Raw genomic sequence first — 21,882 nt, 5'->3', positions numbered from 1 at the left:
GTGCTCGGAATTATTCCAGAGCCCTCCACTACGGCACCTCTTTCTTCCTTTCTTCTGTCAGTTCCTCCTTTATCCCTTCCCTTATGGCACGGTTAAGGTGTCCGCCGAGATATGCGATACCGCGCATTTCCTTTGCCGAAAAACTAATTTACATTTTTGAAGGAAATGACGCAGTAACATCCTCACATGTCTGGGTAGACACCCGAACTGCGCCGTAAGAGAAGGAATAAAGGAAGAATTAAGAAAGGAAGAAAGATGTGGCATAGTGGAGGGCTCAAGAATAATTTCGACCATACGGGGGTCTATAATGTCAAATGACATCGCACAGCACACTGGCGCGTTTGCGGTTAGGCTCTATCGAAACGCTGCCCCAGCCGACTGGATTGATCGCATTTTCTCGGGCGCAGCAGTCGAGTGCCCTTATCACTGAAGGGCCGAAGCTTCGTAGACTTGGTGTACTGTGAAATTCGTCACCGTCGCCTCATATACACACGCCAAAAAAAATGTAGGACGCTTAAGCTTCGCCTTCAAGAGTGGAACGCGACAGCGTGGTGCAGCACATCCAGGGAGTCCATGATACGATATCGCCCGTTCGGCGCGACGCCTTGCCCGTTAGACAAACCGCTCTGCTACATACGGTGAAACGGCCGCGCGGAACGGACGCGCGGAGCGGCAAACCACGTAAATACGATGCCAGAAGCCTTGCTGAAACGCGCGGGACTCAAGCTGCAGTCTTAGTTCGTCGGCACATCGCTCACGACAAACCCGATGCCACGAACGCCAGCATAGCTTCCTCGCTGAACGAACGGGCAGCAAGCCGCAAGCTTCGTGCTGAACGCGCTTCGGATGTGTGTTGTGCTTTTAGCCGCTCACCGCGTGATTCCTGTGTGCCCGCAGGGACCCACTGCGCCTGAACTAGATATATGCCAGACGCGTCCCTTCCTTTCCTTAAAAATGAATTTTCATTTCATTTTCTTTTCCTAACGGCGAGGTTCGGGTGTCCACAGTGGTATGTGATACTAGGCCCACTTCTTTTCCTTAAAACCAATTTTCATTTCATTTTCCTTCCCTTTTTAGCCGCTCACCGCGTGATTTCTTCGTGCCCGCAAGGACCCACTGCGCCCAAACTAGAGATATGCCACACGTCCCATCTCTCCTATCCTCTCTTCCTGTCCCCTCACCTCTTTCATTTCATTTCTCCATTCTGCCTGCTATGCTTTATTTTCGCTGCCCCAGCTCAGGTGCTTCAGTATCGATGGCCGACGCCGGGGCTAGCAAAAATCTTTTCCTTCTTTTTTACTATTATTTTTAGTAAAACCACTACCACCACCACCACGAGTCCCTTCCTTTACTGAATAATGAATTTTCATTTCATTTTCCTTTCCTTACGGTGAGGTTCGGGTGTCCACAGAGATATCTAATACAGGGCCCACTTTTCTGTAAAACCAATTTTCATTTCATTTTCGTTCCCTTGCGGCGAAATCCGGGTTGTCGACCGAAATATGTAACAAGCGTCCCTTCCTTTCTGTGCGCTGCCGTCGCGCGCTATATGTTGGAGCAATGGCGTACATTGCGAGAACGAGTTGGAGGAGGAGAGATTTTTCGCTCATGGCCGACGCCAACGACACCGGCTTTTCAGCGGCACGATCTCCTTAATGCTGTCGCGTTGACATTGTGTCTGCCTCTGGCATCCTCACATTTACTTCCAGTTGTTTAGACATGTGGATTGCTGCTTAGAACCAGTTGAATTAAGCAGCAATAAACCTATAGCGAATTTCAACAACCGCTACGTGAGAGAAATAATCCTGAGCTCATCATGCGAAGGTTGCGTTCATTCCTTCAAACCTGCATTCTTGCAAATCCGTGAACCTGAACGTCAAATGTGCATGTAGCAAAGCTAGGTGGTTGCCACGAATGAAAATAAACTTTCTTTAATTGCAAATTTTGCTGCCGAGCTCAAGACGCTAGATGCCATCTGCCCTTGCGTGGCGTATGTTCATCCAAAAAAATGGCTCTAAACTTAACTTCATTAAACGTGATAAATTCAATGGTTTAGTGTCTGTATTCAGCTTTTAGGAGTGTTACTCAGCCGAGGCTGGCGGTTAGGCGATTCAAGAAATTACAGTGAAGATAATGGACCTCATTCACTCTTCAGACTTCAGAAATCAGACTGATCTTGCGACGATAGAAATGCGACAAGAAAAAAATGCGGGGATTCTTCGGCAGGCGCTCGAAGCGAGCGGACGTGTTTTTTAGCTCTCTGCTCTTTCGCACGCTGGGCCTAAGGCTTCGCGGCGCTGAGGGGTCTCCCCATGGAGGCCACAGACACCTTGAACGAGCGAAGGCCTGTGTTCGGCGGTGACAATGAGCAACGCAGGGCAATCTGCTCACGCTCACGATCACGGAGATGAACGCCATCCACAGCAAGGTCGTCCAGCGCCATTCGGCGAATGCGGGCAGAGATCGCTGATCTGCGGGACACTGGCGCAGATTTCTTTTCAAGTCTAGTCCGAAGCGCTCTCGCAGACACCCAACGAGCAGAGGTCAGGGCAGGGCAGCCCACACCTGATATGAAGCTGCTCAATCTGCGCGAGAAAAGATCGCGCAGAGCGACGGGCGAGACGGACAGACAGAGCCGCCGACTGGACTGTCTACAACCGCTTGGACGTGGCAGCGCGCCGCCACGCCAAGCTATACCGCAGGCAGTGGGCTTCACTATGCCATCTCATGGAGGAAGACGTCCGCTCGCGGAGGCTGTTTGAGACCCTTCGGCGCATGACCGAACCGCAGGCAAACCGTCAACCGCTGGCCACCCTCGCAATTTCCAGCGGGCTCACCTTTGAAGAGTTCGCAGAGCGGTTTGCCTATAGATTCGCGCCGACCAGCCCGGCAAACGCAGCTAACATAGCTGCTCCTGAGAATCCCAGAAGCGACGCCAGTCCCTCGCCCGTCGCCTCGGAAGGTCCATGTGATGCGCCGTTCACTGCAGCGGAACTGAATAATGCGCTGTAGCGCTGCCGCCGCCGCTCGGCGCCCGGACCGGTCGGGGTGACATACCGTATAGATGCTGCGAAACCTTGATGCGCAGCAATGACAGATCCTCCTGCAGCAGATCAATGTCGTGTGGGAACGCGGGGAGGAGCTACCGGAGGATTGGCGAACCGTGGTCGTTTGTCCCATCCGAAAGTCAGGGCGCCCACCTACGGAGCTGAGCGGATACCGGCCAGTGGCATTATCATCGGCGGCAGGTAAGCGCATGGAGCATACGGCGTTGCAGCGTCGGAACGAGCGGGCTGCGAAGGCTGATTTGTTTGACGAGCGGCAGACGGGTTTCCGTGGGATGCGGTGCAAGGCTGATTCTATATCGGACGTTACAGTGCTGGAGCATGCCAGGGCGGCAGGCCAGGTTGCCCTGCTGCTACTACTGGACGTCTCTGGTGCTTCTGACAACGTTCACCGCGCACCAATTCTCGCGGTGCTTAAGGGGCCCGGTTTGAGCGGGCGCCTTTTGCGATACGTTCATGGCTTCCTGAGCGGGCGCACCATGCGCGTACAAGTAGGGGGTAAGCTGTCCAAGCCTCGCCCTTTGGAGATGGCCGTGCCGCAGGGCTTTGTCTTATCACCATTTCTGTTTAATGTGGCCATGTCGGTGGTCCCGGCCTCCCTCCCCCCGAGTGGCCGACACCATGTGTACATGTACATCTATGCAGACTACATACCTCACTGGTGCCGGGGACCACCGGGCGAGGCGTTCCGCGTGCGGGGGTGCCTTCAGGGAGCCCTGACCGCATTAGATGCCAGCTTGCGCGGCCTTGGTCTGTCGCTGTGCGCGGACAAATCGGTGGCCATGGCCTCCGTTTCGCGCTCGCTCCCGCACCTCGTGCAACTGTCACTGGACGGGACTCCGATTCCTTGGCGTAAATCGGTGCTGTACCTTGGTCTAGACATCGACTGGCGCCTTTCCTTCCGCCCCGCGGCGACCAGGGCCGGTCTGCAGATGAAGAGGGTCACCGCCGCCGTGCACAAGCTCACCGATCGAGGACAGGGCATCTCCTAGCAAGGCGCGCTGCGGTTATACAATGCCGCAGCTTTGGGGGCGGTGCTCTATGAGCTGCCGCTCGTCACGGTGTCAAAGCCGTGCTGGAAGAAACTTGAGCTCCAGCACCGCAAGTCCCTGTGCGTGTGGCTAGGCCTGCCCAAAAACACGCAGTGCGCCGCAACGTTGGCCGAGGCAGGAGCGTGGCCACTTGAGCTCCAAGCAGCGCGTAGGGCACTGAATCATATCGACCGGCTTCACTGCGCACCGTACAGCGGCTTGCTACTGCAGCGTATGCGCTCGCACCCGCGCTCACAAATGTTCGCGGTGCTGCTCGAGTATGAGCAATTGACACAATGCCCACCCACCTACGGCTCCTGCGCACCCTGCTCTGCTGCCTCGGAGGGACAGCGAGAGATCGTCGGCATTGCGGGAAAGCGGAGCACACTCCTCCGTGCTGTGCAGGTGCTGGCCAGAGCCGTCATACAAAAGGAGCTCCAGGGCCATCTCCTCGTGTACACCGACGGCTCAGTGGCCCGCGACAGCTGCTCCCTTGCAGCGGCTACCACCCCCGCCCTGCGACTTCACAGCCAGCAACACGCAACCTTCCGGGGCTCCTCCTCCACGGCGGAGTTGATGGGGATCCGGCTCGGGCTGGACCTGCTGCTCACCTTCGGCCCTCTGCCGCCAGGAGTGCTCTGCTGTGCGACTCCAGCGCCGCCCTCAGCCGCCTGTAATCTAACGGCCGCGGTAACCCAGCAGTGCGGGAAATTCACTCGCGCATCGGGAGCTTCACGCAGAGAGGATATGCCGTGCGTGCACAGTGGGTGCCCGATCACTGCGGCATCGCCGGCAACGAAGAAGCTGGCGACCTCGCGACCGCTGCACAACTACCTGCCAGCGATCTGCCCCTTGCGCTGGAGGACGTGCCTGCGGCCATCCACGACCATCTCCGAAAGCAGCATTTCGACCCACACATCGCAGGAGGTGAGCGCATTGACAGTATCACCGGCTGTCGCGGACTTACACGGTCACAACGTGCAGTGATCCTCCGCGCGCGCATTGGCTGCATGCGTGTGGCCCGGGGAAGGACGGATGCGTCACGGAATCGCGACGAGTGATGTGTGTGACGGATGCGGTGCAGTGGAAACACTAGAACACCTTCTCCTTCACTGTGCCGCGTTCGTAGATGCTCGTCGCGATATGCTCGCGGCCTATAGTGCGCAAGGCATACTACCAAATTCCATCAAGACGCTATTGTGGCCGCAGGGCAGTGCGCTCACTCGTGAGCGAACTTTGGTGCGCCTCTGTGCATTCCTCGAACACACGGGCTTGACGTCCCGTCTGTTCTCCGTCAGGTAGTTTCACGCAGCGACCGAACGCTCCGCGAGTTCTACATTGAACGATTAATAACTGGACGCCCCCCTCCAGTTGTAGCCATCACAGTGCTGTGAGCGTGTGTTTTAATTCCTCTACAGTGAACTAATCACGTGCGCAACCTGGACACATTTCATGTTGTGTAAATAGTTTGTACATATTACTTCTCCCACTATCTTCTCTTCCTGTCCGCTCACCTCTTTCATTTCATTTGTCCATTCTGCCTGCTATCCTTTATTTCCGCTGCCCCAGCTCAGGTGCTTCATTATCGATGACAGATGTCCGGGCGAGCAAAAATTTTCTCCTTCCGTTTTACTATCATTTTAATAAAAAAACCACTACCACCAAAAAATGCGTATTTGTTGCCGCAATTTCCGCCGAGCCGAAGCACTGAACAAAGTGCAGGCAAAGGATATAAAGATGCTCATTCCGAGCGATAACTTCTCATGAATGTACGGCGTGACTGGCGCGGGCAGCTTTCGAGCAGCTGCCGAAGGTGTCCCATCATTATCCGAGCGTTTTAGTGTAGGCAAATGTTCGATTTATTCCACATGTAAATCTAGCCATTTTCTAACCGGGTTGTGGTTCTACTCAACTGAATGAGTAAACCATTCCGAATCTTAAAACAATTCTAAGACGAGTGTACGAACGCAATTCCGTCCGTAATAATGCTCTGAGGTTTGGCGGTGGCAGTCATCATGCATTTTTTGTTAAGCAATTCACCTAATTCACCAACGTGCGCAAATGACATTAAAGGAAGACTTAGTATTAAGGTCCACTAATTAGCGGCTCGGATTACGTGTACTGACATGTAATACAGCAGGATATGATGTTACGTGAAGTGCTGCCGATACCTACGGAATGGCGTGCCAAATAATCCCCAAGCGACCGCATGCACGGACAATTTAAAACTATCGCTCAATAATTGCAAAGTGAATTTAAATAAAGATTGAAGTTTATGACGAGGGGCTGGATAGCCATAGCTACATACGCTTATTAAATACAAAAATAGAAGTTTGACCGCCAGACCACCAATCTGTACAAACAAGGGTACTTGGGAGCACATAATATACCTGGCCCAGACAATTATTTACAAAACTAAGTGGTGCCGGACGTCAACATGAGCAAGCTCGTGTCCGTGAAACAGAGAATGAATGAATGAATGAATGAATGAATGAATGAATGAATGAATGAATGAATGAATGAATGAATAAAACTTTATTTTGGTTTCTTTGGGTTTAGCGGATTCCGGACGTTTTCATCTTCCGAGTTCCAATGTTCGGCGCCCTCATTCCAGGGCCCCGCTGAGCTTTGCCACCTCGCTTGCGTGCCGCATGAGTGCTCTCTGGACCTCCAGCTCGCTGCTGGTGAGCAGGCCCTCTCACTGTTCCGCACTGGGCTTTTCTAGTTTATGGAATGCATAGAAGTGTCTACATTCCCATGTAATATGATATAGCGTGGGGGTTGCCCCGCACCACGTGCATTTGTCATTGTATTGTCCTGGATACATCTTATGTAGTGTGTGTAGATTTGTAAGGATACCTGTTTGTGATCTTCGCCATCCCGCTGCCTCGTGCTGTGTCAGCAACGGGTGTGGTGGAGGATACGTCAGTCTCTTTCCTCTGTGGTAATTTAGTATTTCTGCACATGTGGGTTTTTACCGTTGTGGTATGTTCCTGTGACTCCGTTGTGTCTGCTCGGTGGGTCAACTCGCGAGCTAGACTGTCTGCCCTCAGGTTCCCTTCCACTCCGGCGTGTCCCGGTATTCAGAACATTTTGTGTTGTAATGATGTATTGGGAGGCCCTGCCAGGAGGATGATTTGCAGTGCTCCCTTGTATATTCTTCCCGCCGTGTAGCTTCTACACGCGGCTTTCGAGCCCGTCAGAATAGTGAGTGATTTATTTAGTCGGTTCCCTTCAGCTACTGCCAGAGCTACGGCAACTTCTTCACCCTCGGTTACCGAACACTTTTGGTTGTTACACACGTGACCTCCTCTAGGCTCTGGTTGACGACCACTGATGTAACTCGATGTTCTTTGGTGTCCCTGCTCCACGGATACAGGCCTGCATCCGTGTACACCATGTTTTCTTTGGTGGCTAGGTGTTTTTCCACGTATTCTGCCCTAGCGGCTCGTCTAGCCGCGGGCAGGTTTGGGTCCATGTTTCTCGGTAATAATTGGCTTTTGGTGGAAGGGAAATGGCGCAGTATCTGTCTCATATATCGTTGGACACCTGAACCGCGCCGTAAGGGAAGGGATAAAGGATGGAATGAAAGAATAAAAGAAGAAGGGGTGACGTAGTGGAGGGCTCCAGAATAATTTCGACCACCTGGGGATCTTTAACGTGCACTGACATCGCACAGCACACGGGCGCCATAGCGTTTTTCCTCCATAAAAACGCAGCCGCCGCGGTCGGGTTCGAACCCGGGAACTCTGGATCAGTAGTCGAGCGCCCTACCCACTGAGACACAGCGGCGGGTATGTTTCTCGGTAAGGGGCAGACTCTGATGGTTTGTCTGACTTCGTCTAGTATGTTTGCTACTCTTCCTTCTGTTTCTGTACTGCTATACGCTAACATGCGGAGGGGTGCACGGCCGGTGGTCGACTGCTGGAGTCTGGTTAGTTGCGATCCAGCTTGCCCCTCTCGTAGCTCTTCGAAGGTATTGTGGATGCCCAGCATCAGGAGTTTCTCATTTGATGTATTTCTTGGTAGGTTTAGCGCTGTTTTGGCGGCTTTCCTTAGCGTGTCCGCTTGTTTCTTCTCATTCTTTGTCATGTGGTGATACGGCAGGGAATAGGTGATCCGGCTGATTACGAGGGTTTTAATCAGCTTTACTGGATCTCCCTCCAACCCGTGCCTTTTCTGTGAGACTCGAGTGATCATTCTGCCGACTTGCTGTGTTGATTGTTTTAGGCGACTATGTGGCTGCATCTGTTGCATCCTTGGATCCACATACCCAGTATTTTTATTATGTTTCGTTCTGGAATGGTCTGACCTTCCAAACGCACTCTCAATTCTGCCGGCGTTGGCTTCTTTCCGACCCGCAGAATTTCCGATCTCTCGGTTGAGCACGCGAGTCCTCTAGCCCTGACGTATTCCTCCACGCATGTCGCTGCTTTCTGCAATAGTTTTTTTCGGCCAAGTGAACCTTGGTTGACCCAGACAGTGATGTCATCCGCATACATGGCATGCTGGATACCTTCGATCTTGCTCAGCTTGCGTGGGAGGCCGATCATTGCCATGTTGAACAGCACCGGTGAGATCACCGATCCTTTTGGAGTTCCTTTGTTTGGTGTGTTAAATGTTTTGCTTCTTAGGTCTCCTAGTCCCACTGTGGCCGTGCGGTGACAGGAAGTCCCTTGCATAGTTGTGGATTCTTCTCCCACACCTGGTATTGTTGATTTCTTCTATGATTGCTTCATGACTGACGTTGTCAAAAGACCCCTTGATGTCCAGGGCCATTACGATGTTTTCTCCTGTTTTGGGAATTGTGTCTATAATTTCCTCTTTGATCTGTAGGAGGATGTCTTTGGTTGACAAGTTTGCTCTGAATAATAATAATAATAATAATAATAATTGGTCTTTTGGGGGAAATTAAATGGCGCAGTATCTCTCTCATATATCGTTGGAGACCTGAACCGCGCCGTAAGGGAAGGGATAAAGGAGGGAGTGAAAGAAGAAAGGAAGAAGAGGTACCGTAGTGGAGGGCTCCGGAATAATTTCGACCACCTGGGGATCTTCAAGTGCACTGACATCGCACAGCACACGGGTGCCTTAGCGTTCTGCCTCCATAAAAACGCAGCCGCCGCTGGTCGGGGCCGACTTGCCCGCAAGGATTGTTAATCCTCGGCCGACTTGTCCGAGGATTAACAATCCCGGAAGCCGCGCCGTGGATCCTGGAGCCCTCGCTGAAGCCCCCCAGACTTGTGCCAACATCACCAATGTTCATAAAAAGACGTGACCCCTTTCCCGCCTCTCCAACCTGACCTCGACAGAGCATAAGCCACCCTGCTTCGAAGAAATCAAACGCTCTTATTTCTCAGCCACTCAAGGCTATCACTGACCACCAATGGCAAATACCACCCCACATGCCCAAATGGCAACCACGAATCATCCGCCAGTCAGGCGCACATCCTCTGGGGATGCGAAAATAACCCTCCCCCACGCGCCCTCCTGCCAACTCTCTCTGCGGAATGCTAGGACCAACTCCTCAACCAGGCACATAAGACCACGCAACTTTAACAGGACCCACCTGCCCAAGTACGCGGCACCTGTGGGAAATAAAGTTGTCTTTTTCTCTATTTTCTCTACTTGTTACCATCTCCATGGCTCTCCGATCTTTTGTGCTCCGACGGCGACAACAAGCTGCTTTGAATCAAAGAAACATAAAGTTTTCGCCTTGAAATAAAGTGCACACGAGCACGAACACATGATTATATTAGCGCTCATAAAATGGCTTTCGACCAACGACATGCATTACTTGTCCTCGTGTTCGGCTTTGCTCGGAATTTTTCACTCCATCAAGAACAACTTCAGAGTCCCGCTAACATAGCAGGCGAAACATCTACGGCCCGCAGTAGCGGCGAAAACGCTTTCACTGAGTCCACCGTGACAAATGGATGTCCAAACTCAGACTCGGTCAGCTGGCTTGTATTCTGAGTGGCGCCGACGAAGGTTGTAATGTCAACGGTCGGCACGCTGCACGTCTTGAGTGCGCAACCAGGCATGACGTAGGGGTTCTTCCGCGGACTACACGATATAAACATAACGGCGCTGAAATGTAGTCGGGTGTCCTCTAGCACACTCCATTTATAAAAGGGCGTGCGGTAGAGAGCAGCTTCGTCATCAGCCTTACTACACCCACTGCAGGGCAATGATCTCTCCCATGTCTCTCCAATTAACCCTCTCCCTTTCCAGCTGCGCCCATCCAATGCCTGCAAGCCTCATAATCTCCTCCTGCCACCTAGCTTTCTGCCTCCCTATGCTACGCCTGCCTTCTCTGGGAACCCACTTCGTTACCCTTAAGAACCAGCGGTTATCTTGCCTTGGCATTAAATGCCCTGACCATTTCTTCGTCCTGATTTCGATTAGGATGCCTTTAACCCGCGTTTCTTTCCTCACCCACTCTGCCGCTTCCGGTCCCTTAACGTTACACCTAAACTTTTTCTTGCCATGGGTCGCTGCGTCGCCCTTAACTAAAGCTGAACCATTTTCATTAGCCTCCACGTTTCTGCCCCGTCGGAGAGTACCGGTAAGATACAGCTGTTGTACACTTTTCTCTTGAGGGATATTGGTAATCTGCTATTAATGATCGGAGAGAACCTGCCATAAGCGCTGCAGCCCTTCTTACCCTTCCAGCTATTTCCCTGTCATGATCCGGATCAGCTGCCACTACCTGCCCTAAGTAGGTCTTTACCAATTCCTGCACCTCGCTGCCAATTGTGAGCTGCTGTTCTCTTGTTAGACTGTTGAACATTACTTTGGTTTTCTGCATGCTAATTTTTAGACCCACCGTCCTGCTCTGTGTAACGAATTGATCATGATTTGCAGTTCATCTCCTGAGTAACTCAGCAAGGCAATGTCATTAGCGAATCTCAGTTATTTAGGTATTCTCCATTAACTCTCATCCCCGACTGTTCCCCATTCAGGGCTCGGAATAGCAACTGTAAAAAGCGGTTAATAGCATCGGCGAGATCGTATCTCCTTGCCTGATGCCCTTCCTTTTTGGAATTTAATTGCTCACTTTATGGAGGACTATGGTAGCTGTGCAAGTTCATGCATATATCTTCCAGTATTTAGACATAAGGCCTTTTATGCACCTTTATTACGCAATGCCTTTTTTACGCAATGCCAGGAGTTTCCCAGTTGAGCAGGCGGTCGATTATTATCAGGCGTGCCCCAGGAGGTTCGCAGATGAGCAGGCGGCGAAATAAAAGCAGCGGGCTCTCGAATGGGACCAGGAGGCGGAGCATAGGTAGGTGGACGAGGTCGCGCAACAACATCCGCATATATCAGCGGGGCCGCAAGAGGTGTGGGCGGAGGGGCTTGCGGGAGAGCTTCAGTGACCTGTTCTTGAATGATGTGCCGAAAATTCGGAGTTATGTGTGGTGATGGCTCTTGATGGCGGGAAATAAGCGAGAGCTGGCGAGCAACTTCTTCTCGTATGAAGCTCTTGAAGTGCGGTAGGAGCGATGACTGGTCTCTTGCATCGTTCAGGCCAGCAAGCGAGTCGACGTTCGTGGTGTGTTCGCATGTCAGAGTCCTCTGCTTGCGTAGTTCGTCGAAGCTCTGACACAGGGTGACGACTTCCGCAAAGGGGCGCAGGTCTCGCGCCAACAACATCTGAAAGGCGTCGTCATCAATGCCCCTGAGAATATGCCTGATCTTGTCAGCTTCGGGCATCTGAGCGTTCACCCTCTTGCACAGATCGACGACATCCTCGATGTAACTCGTGAAGTTCTCGCCAACCTGCTGTGACCGCGCACGCAAGCGCTATTCGGCACGAAGTTTTCTGACTTCCGGGCGGCCGAATACCTCTGAGAACACAGATTCGCAACGCCCGTAAGATATAAAATCACATCGCGTCCCACTTGTTGTATGCCCTCACCCGCTCGTACGATGCGAGGCAATCCTCATTACCTTGGTCGTCCGTGCCACTGAAGATAGCGGGGTCTCGCTGGCGAAGATAACCAGCACTGACGACGGCGGCCGGGCTCACTTGGACGGCTTGGTGGTTAGGCATCGCGGTAGCGGGTAGCGTTCGGTTGCGTAGTTCCAGGGCGAGAGGACGACACCCAGCACCTCCACCAAATGTAAGGTGGGGTTTATTCTGAGAAGCTTCCTAACGGGAGCAGAGCCAACACCGGGTCAGCTAGACCAGCCGAGAGCGTGTGCCAGGCGATGACTATGCAGCTCGCGCACATGCTCGTCGTCTTCTTTACAATGGAGCCAGGAGCACGCACCAGGCGATGACCATGCGGCTGGAGCATAGGCTCCTCGTCTTCTTTACTATATATATATATATATATATATATATATATATATATATATATATATATATATATATATATATATATATATATATATATATATATATATATATATATATATATATATATATATATATATATTTATATATATATATATTTATATATATATATATATATAAATATATATATATATATTGGTTCGTTATATTCTGTGCATTTCTTTAACCCCTTATTTATAGTGTGAATATAATCTATTGTTGAACATCCTTTACGAAATGATGCCTCATCATTTAGTTGATTAAACTCTAAGGTTGTCCTGACTCAATTAGTGATTACCTTAATAAATACCATTTAGGCAACGGACAGTAAGCAGACCGGTCTGTAATTTTTTCATGTCCTTGGTGTCTCCCTTCCTATGAATTAGGATAATGTTTGCATTCTTCCAAGCTTGTGATACGGACGAGGTCATCAGGCATTGCGTATACAGGGTGGCTAGTTTTTGTAGCAGAATCTGCCCTCAATCTTTGAAGAAATCTGCTGTTACCTGATCCTAGCCAGCCGCTCTTTCCCTTTGAACTCTTTCTAATGCTTTCTTTACTTCCTCTTCCGTTACTGGCGGAATACCGCAATGGTGTCCGCTACTGTATTTATCATTAACGTTCTGATTACATTGGCTACTGTATAGATTTGCGTACAACTCTTCGGCTACATTTACTATCTTATCCACATTGCTAATGGCATTGTGTTCCTTGTCTCTTAACCCACATATCTGGTTTTTACCTACGCCTAGTTTCGTAAGAAGCATACTCCCTTTCTTACTCTCATATAGGCGTATTCGTGCTTAGGGTGGAGTGCAGGTAGGCGGCGGCGTCGTGGTGGTCCTCTTTGGTGACGTCCTGCAACATTGCGTCGAGCGTTGTCACGGCCTCCCAGCTATTTATGAGGTAAGGGGTCTGCCGGTTGCCTCCTTAATTGTATTTTGTAGGCGAAGGAAACGTAGAGCAAGATCGCGTCCACTGATCTGTGTTCGGTGTCAACGGAGACGGAGTGTACTTACATGCAGTTCTTTTCCACTTTACCCCCTTCACGGTGCCATTGAGATGTCTACGGAAAGCGAGAGGCACAGCCATCCAACTGGGTTTTTAGAGTCAGCGTAAGTTATCTCACAAAGTGGATTGCAAGCAGAGCTAGTTGTTACTACTAGTAAGCAGCACTAAGAAAATAAACGAAATACATTTACGCCTGTCAACTGCAATGAAATATGGCTGATGTCAATCCTCCTTGATTTTAGAAGACATCAAGGCACTGACAAACAACGCATTACCGCTTAAAGCAAAAGCGTTATTGGTCCCGATCGGATGAAAACTCGGCATCAGCGCGACTGGGAAATTCAAATTCGTGGAATGGGTGCAGTGACGTAGAAAAACATGTTCGCTGCAAAGAAAAAAAGAGGTCGGCTTATCTCAGCTAACCCTAGCTATGCAACCGAAAGTACGGATTACATGTGAGGTCACTTTATAAGGTTCTTGGGGCCGAAGCACAGTCTGACAGGCAGACGGACCACGTGGGTCGTTGCGGGTTCCGCACTGCCAGAACACGCTTCCAGCGGCTCGTCATTCACCCCCGCGGGTGCTAACAAGGCTCGTCGCTGTCTTCATTCGGCAATTCGGCATCTTTAGCTCGCCGTCGAGCCAGCCGAAGCTCCCGCCCTCCCATGCTTTCGGCTGGCCGTTTAGCGCGTTTACGTTCCCTATCGATCGCTAAATCCCTCGGTCAGTTGGCAATGGCGACCTGGTGATCAGGCTCGGTCCGACGTCTGCGAGTGCCCAATCTCGAGGACGTCGGCTCCGGCTGACATGCTTCGTCCACAGCGAGACGGTGGATAGGCAGCGCGCAGCCGCCGCGACGACGGCGGAGCGCGTGGCTGCAGCTTCTGCGAGTCACGTGGCACGTCACGTGGTTACTTACGTAGCTCCGCTCCTCCTCTTCAACGTCATTCGTACAGACGCAGAGAAATCGGAGCCGCGTGGATAGTAAAGCCACGGCCGCTCAATGGCACCAAGTGGGTTGCAATTGAGCGGCCGTGGTAAAGCTTTCGCTTTGAAAGGTAGTTAAGCGGAAGTGAACCGGTGTCCCTTCGCTCGGGATCCGTGCACAACTTCTTCACCAATGAGGATGTTCGTTCAGGAGGATAAACAGAAGATTGTACAAGCACGTCGAACAGCAACGTGCGCAAAAATCTATAAGGAAAGCTTAGTTTTAAGGGCCACAAATTAGCGGATCGGATTACGTGCAATACAGCAGCATCTGATGTCACGTGAAAAGCTTCCGATATCGGCGTAATGGTGCGACAAGAAATCCCCAAGCGACCGCACGGACACTAATTAATAACTATCGCTCCATAATTGCAACAAGAATTTAAATATACAATGAAGTTTTTGAACACGGGCTGGCTAGCCATAGCTACATAGGCTTATCAAATACAAAAAGGGAAGTTTGACCGCCAGTCAAGCAATCAGTGTGTAAAATCAAGGGTACATGGGAGCAAATAATATATCTGGCCGAGACAACCAAGTGGTGCCGAACATTTACATGAGAGCAATCCTCTCGCGCCACTGCACCGCAATTGGAGCCGGTGCTTACTTGATTAGGTACCGCTAGCTAATGCAATCAGCGCACAAAAAATCAGTGGTCCAGTAAGAGGCTTCCGCTCAACAAATTCAAAATACAAGTGGAACCCTTTGTCGCTTTCAACGCTGATTGTGTACTGGAGGCATTGCATCGATGTTGTAATCAATGTCAAATTATATTCTGAAATTTAAGCGAAGCGGAGATATTATTGTTACTCTTCACTATGCTTTGCCCTGTTGTCGACGCACAGCAAAAAAACAAGCAGCCGTGTGCTGTACAATGATGGCAGTAGTGGTTTTATTAAAAATAATAGTAAAAAGGAAGGAAATGATTTTTGCTAGCCCCGGCATCTGCCATTGATACTGAAGCACCTGAGCTGGGGCAGCGGAAATAAAGGATAGCAGGCAGAATGGAGAAATGAAATGAAGGAGGTGAGTGGACAGGAAGAGAGGCTAGGGGAGAAGTAATATGTACAAATAATTTACACAATAAGAAATGTGTCCAGGTTGTGTGCGTGATTAGTTCATTTTAGAGGAATTAAATCACACACACGCACAGCACTGTGATGGTTACAACTGGAGTGGGGCGTCCAGTTATTAATCGTTCAAGGTAGAACTCGCGGAGCGTTCTGTCACTGCGTGTAAAAACGTGACGGAGAACAGACGGGACGTCAAGCCCGTGTGTTCGAGGAATGCACAGAGGCTCACCCAAATTCGCTCACGAGTGCGCGCACTGCCCTGCGGCCACAATAGCGTCTTGATGGAGTCTGGTAGTATGCCTTGCGCTCTATAGGCCGCGAGAATATCGCGACGAGCATCGGCGAACGCGGCACAGTGAAGGAGCAATTGTTCTAGCGTTTCCACTGCTCGCAGCCGTAAGGAAAGGATAATGAATTGAAAATTGATTTTTAAGGAAACGAAGTGACGCGTCTAGCATATCACTGGTTTGGGCGGAGTGGGGATCTGCGGGCACGCAGGAGTCCTTGCGTTGAGCGGCTAACAGCGCAGCGCACATCCGAAGCGCGTTCACCACGGAACTTGAGGGTTGCTGCCGGTTCGTTCAGCGCGGAAATCATCAATCGCTACGTGAGTGAAGTAATCCTGAGCCCGTCGTGCGAAGGTTGCATTCATTCCTTGAAACCTGCATTCTTGCAAATCCATGAACCTGAACGTCTCAAATGCATGTAGCGAGGCTAGGTGGTTCGCCACGACTGAAAATAAATTTTCTTATATTGCAAAATTTTCTGCCGAGCACAGGACGCGAGATGCTACCTGCCCCTGCGTGCCTTGTGTTCAATCAAGAACAGTGGCTCGCAACTTAATTTCTTTAAGCATAGCAAATTCAATGGCTTAGTGTCTGTATTCAGCTGTTTGGAGTGTTACTCCCCTGAGGCTGGCAGTTGGGCGGTTCTAGAAATTACAGTGAAGACAATGCACCTCATTCACTCTTCCGGCTTCAGAAACCAGTCTGATCTTCCCACCATAGGAATGCGATAAGAAACAAATGCGTATTTGTTGCCGGACTTTCAGCCCAGAAAAAGCACTGAACAAAGTGCAGACAAAGAAAATAAAGATCCACACGGCACACGAATTTTCGTGAACATTCAGAGCGATAACATCTCATGGAAGTCCGGCGTGACTGGCGCGGGCAGCTTTCGAGCAGCTGCCGATGGTGTCCCATGATTATCCGAACGTTTAATTATAGGTATATTTTGCACTTATTCCACATATAAATCAAGTTATTTTTCACCAGCTTCTGGTTCTACTCAACTGAAGGAGTAAATCATGCCGAACCGTAAAACAATTCCGACTAAGACGATGGTACAAACACCATTCCTGCCTTAATAATGATCAGGGTTTTGGCGCTGGCAGTCATCATCATAAGTTTTTTTTTGTTAAAACATTCACTGCAACGCCTCCCGTGAATTAAGCACCGCGAAATTGGCGCTCAGTGCTGAAAATACTTTAAAGGTAATAAAGTTCAAGATGGATTTCCACGCCGCAGACAGCGGGATAAGCTGAGCAAAAGAATTTCTCGATACCAGAGTAGCCCAGCTTGCTTCAGCAAACATACCATGATAACGGAAGATGTTCCCTAAGGTAATAGTTGAAAAGTTTGAGGAATCTTAGACTTTCGTTCACCAACGAAGGTGGCTGGCCTTCCTAACGGCGAGTGGCTGTGGCCCATATTTGCACTATGAACGAGGTGATAAAGATATACGCAGATTATAAGCAACCCCGATATTGTCCTGCGTACAGTAGGAGAAAACGTTTCGCTTATGTGAATCCACAGCAGTTCAGTGGGCATTGCCTTTCCAGTGTTTCGAAGATAAATATGCAAAGCTGCTGAGAAATACAACTATAGCGGCCTTATAGTTACAATATCCATCCGTAAGGAAAGTGATAATATCGAAGTTGGAAAGGACGTCACTCCAGGGCGACAATATCTATTCAGTACTATTTACCGCGCGTTAAAATTATGTATTCAGGACCGTGGACTTAGAGGGTTAGTGGTAAAATCTGATCGGCAATAGTCTGGCTATTCGCGATTCGCTGATCACACTGCCTTGATAAGTGCCCTAGGAGACTAATAGCAAAGCGAAATCGAGTGCAGATAGAGGCAAAGTATAAAGATGGCTCTTCAAAATATTTCAAACGTGTATAAAGTATATACATACATGTATATACGTACATGTTAATAAAGTTTATACATACATGCGTATACATACATGTTTATACATGCATGTACGTACATACATACATTTATAACTTTCATAAGTATATGCATGTATAAACATGGAAATAAATAGGAAATAAATAAAAATAAATCCAGGAAAAAATTACAGGAAAAGCAGATGAAAAATTAAGGTGGAATGAGGACAGAAAAAGGCTTTCGCATTTGCGCTCTTAGGCAGACCTATTATTTCTGGCGGGAGCGTCACTGACGCCTGAACCAACCAACGACTGCGTTCTTTCTGCGCACCTCACGGAAAAAAAAAATTGCTCCATTTTGTTCGGGGAAGTATGAATGAGAGCAATGGCGTGCTTTCTTTCGCATGTCAGGATGAAACAAGCGGTTCGCGTTATTTAGCCATATGAGAAACGAGGACCATCCCCGCAGATGTTAGACGCTTTTAGCATAACGCGTACCGTGCTGTATACCATTACCCGAGAATCGGGAGTCCGCGCGTCGTCAGTGCGCATGCACAGATTGCTTTCAAGGCGCCAGATGGCGACTGTTAACCTGCTACTGCGTGCGCGCCTGCCGCCGCATCGGGACCAATCGGGACGAATCAATGGTGCCCAATAGTTTGCGAGTTCGACTCTTGCTCGAGCCGCCGCGGAGATGTCGAGTAGCGCTATTGCGCCCATAGCGCGAGGAGGACAAACTGCCTAGGATTTGTCAGTCTAGTTTGCGTTTGCTGTAGTGGTTCTTAAAAGGACTCTCTATAGGGCGGACTTTCGGCCACAGATACCTGAACAAGCAGGTGGTACAGACAGCAAGAGATGTGTTGGCCGGACCACGAAAGAAAGGATTTCTGCTTCTCTGGGCTGCGGGGAATTTAAAGTTGGCCAAGAAACTCCCATTGAGTCTGAAAGGTAACTGCGCAATCTCGAGCAATGAATGTCTTTGAAACGTGGCAGCAGTCATTGTAGATAAAACTAATCAGTTCTCGCGGCAGAAAATGTTAAAGCCGCGCACCGGCGTCTGTGAGCAAGAAGAAAGGTTAAGAGCCTTCGCGGCATTGCCTGAATTGCAGAAGAATCGATCACATGCTTATCAACGAAAAAAAGGCGGGCTGAAAAATTCGCCACAGACACTTAAGACTGGTTTCGAGTTTGAATCAGAAAGCTCTATATTCCCGCGAGTGGAACGTTTGAACGTTTCAGTGCAGTGGGGCCGTGAGGAGGCCCAAGGACTTGCGTGTCCTAAACTCCCCTGAGTGCATTAAAGTTTCACCACCACCACCAACCTGAGCCTCCTGTTCGCGCCTCTGCCGCATTGCTTTCGCTTCACGTCTCTGCAACTCGACGTTGGCCGCACGCTTCTGTCGCTTCATGTCCGCTTCTGGTTGGGTACTTCAACGCCTCTTCAACCGGTTGAGACTAGCTTCCCGCGCTCTTACCGTAGCGGTGATCGTCTATGTCGCAGCCCTCCTCTGCAGCCGTCGTATAGGAGTTATCGGCTGTCGTGCCTTGGAGCCGGTAGCGCGCATTTGTGGGCGCTCTCGTCTCCCTGTTCACGTAGACGCGGTCGCCTCGCAGGCCACAGACATTCATGTCGCTGCCATTCCATCACACTGCGTCCAGTGTTTTTAGGCGTTAATGATAAAATGACTAAATACGTTACTCTTTACGCTAAAAAAAGAAACGCGTTACTGCTCTACCTTAGCTACAAAAATTCTAACGCCTTACCGTTACCGAAAAAAAGTACCACTCGTTACTTTTTCTTTACTACATGGCCATAAATTTTAATCAGTGCGTCTTCGCTGTAAGAACTCGCAATAACTATTTTATAAAGGCTATATTACATTTAAAACTTTTAGCCAAAACAGCGATTTTACCCTAAATCCTGATTTAATGAGAATAATTTACGCAAATGTGCTGGAGTTCATCTACGTTAGAGTGGCCTCAATAGTCCTGCAGAGTTACATGTGATGGCTTCAGACACTGTGGCACATAGTGAACCCATTTTCTGAACATGACATTGAACAAAAAATGACACTTCATCATCAATTCTAGCTTTCTAAAGAAAACATCGCTGAACTCTCAGCAAATTTACAGTAATTTTGAACAATGTGATGCTACAAAATCCCGGGCATGCTTGCAGTCTTTGGAGATTTGTGTGTGCAGTGGTTTGGGAAGGGAGGTAGGCGAAGGCAAGTGTGTGAATGCGTGTTCGTGCACGTGTTTCGTGCTTTATGGGTATTCAGTCTTTTTCTTTCAGTTGGGTGCGTCGTCAAGTGCAGGTGTTTCTGGCATGCACGCGAGCCGCATCAAGGGTTGTCGAAAACACCTGTACATTTGGTTTGTCTGCAACATCACTTTAGGCACTCCGCGCTTTCGTTTTGAAACAAAGGGAGGCGGAGGGGGGGGAGGTCGACAACTGGAATAAAAAGTAACTAGTAGGAAGAAGACGAAGACGAACTGCCCGTACAAAGGTGGCTACACATTGCTCCGGTGAAAAATCTCGCCATCCGTTTAAATGCGTTCCTTATATCAAGAGAACTGACTTCTCACCATCTGAGGAAGCTCCCGAAGCTCATGCGCCGTCTGGCTGAGTGGCAGTAAGCAAATGTCCTTCAGTCATCCCGTCAGCTGGACTGGGCTCCAAGGCTAGGCCTAGAGCCACCGGTGACGCGCTGGCAGAGGCGACTTCGCCGGCGTCGGTCACCGCGGCTTCAGCAACACCTCTTTTGACAACTGAGCCTGGGTCCCAGCTCTTGGTTCCTGCTCCCGGTCCATTAGTGGCAGCGCACATCCCGCCTTCTCCAAATGCACCTCAGCCCGTGCGCGATCTGCCCTCTGTGCTGAACTCGGCAATGGCTGCCCAGCCTCCACTGCTGGATGGGGCTTCAACCGAGCTGCGTGAGGAGAGCTCTCCAATATGGACTTGTCTTCAGCACCTCCATCCGTGCCACCGGCTTTCCGCAGTTCTCAAAAGCGCGCATCAGGAGACACTGCACAGGATTCGTCTTCTGCCAACTGCAGCTCACATGGCAAGCGTTCTTCTCAGCGTATGCCAGCCAGTTGGCTCTGCCGACATCGAGATCGGTATTGTATAAAGTGGCCATTAAAGCTCTGGCAGCCAAAAGCCTCACACACATTCCGAACAGGATTCTTCAGGCGAACCTGGACGAGTGTCTTGGGACCAAAGGTTTTCGTGGCTTCACGTCTAGAACGAACTCTAATACCATCAATGTGTGGCTCCCGACTTTGGCTTCTATCGAGCGTCTGCAAACGCTGAAGTGCATATCGATTACAAGCGAGATCTCGGCGCCGGTCCTGGTGTACCTAGTAGAAGCTTCGGCCCTACAACGCTGTGTTGTTTACAACGTCGACGTTGCCGAAGACCAGACCACCCTCCAGCACGAGCTGTAGTGTCCAACCTACCGTGTCATGCAAGCGCGGTATAGGAATGGGGCGCTCGTGCATCGTCACACTACAAGGCCCACAAACTCTCCCACAACGACTTTACTGCTATGGCTGTATTCTGCGGCCTCGCCCTTACAAACCGAATGCTGACTATTGCTACAGCTGTTTCAGACCTGGCCACATGCGCCGATCATGTCCTTTTGCAAAGCAAGATGAGGCTCAGCCACAAGGCACACCGTCTTACAGGTGCGGACTTTGCAAGACTGAAGACCACGAGATCGCCTCTCCAACTTGCCCAACAAAACAGAAAGTAACTGAGAAGGTTCGGCGTGGGATCCGTAAGGAAGTGCGCCTGAATGAAAACAGAGTCCCGATACAGATATCCAACAGGCTTGCTGCTCTTCAGGAGGATGAAGACGACTGGTCGGAGCTTTCTGAGCCCAATCCACCTGCAGCCCCTGCCCAACAGTCGTAAAGGGATAAAGTGTGCAAGGATCGCCGTCGCCTTCAAGCTACACAAAACCACAGCATACTGGATCCTCTGCGTGAGAACATGGCAGCAGTTGATGACCAAATTGCACGCCTTTTAGCCAAGGTCTCTAATCTACGGCAGCGCCGGGAACTTCTTGCTCGCCGTAGACAACCATTGGAATCCCACTCCACGCCTATCATTGCTGCAGCGCCTTCGAATACGTCCAGCCCTCATGCGTTTTTCGCAGACACTACCATGTCTTCTGCAGCACTGCAGGATAAC

The sequence above is a fragment of the Amblyomma americanum genome, chromosome 2, assembly GCF_052857255.1.
Source record: "Amblyomma americanum isolate KBUSLIRL-KWMA chromosome 2, ASM5285725v1, whole genome shotgun sequence".
Taxonomy (NCBI): Eukaryota; Metazoa; Arthropoda; class Arachnida; order Ixodida; family Ixodidae; genus Amblyomma; species Amblyomma americanum.
This window is presented reverse-complemented; position numbering follows the sequence as displayed.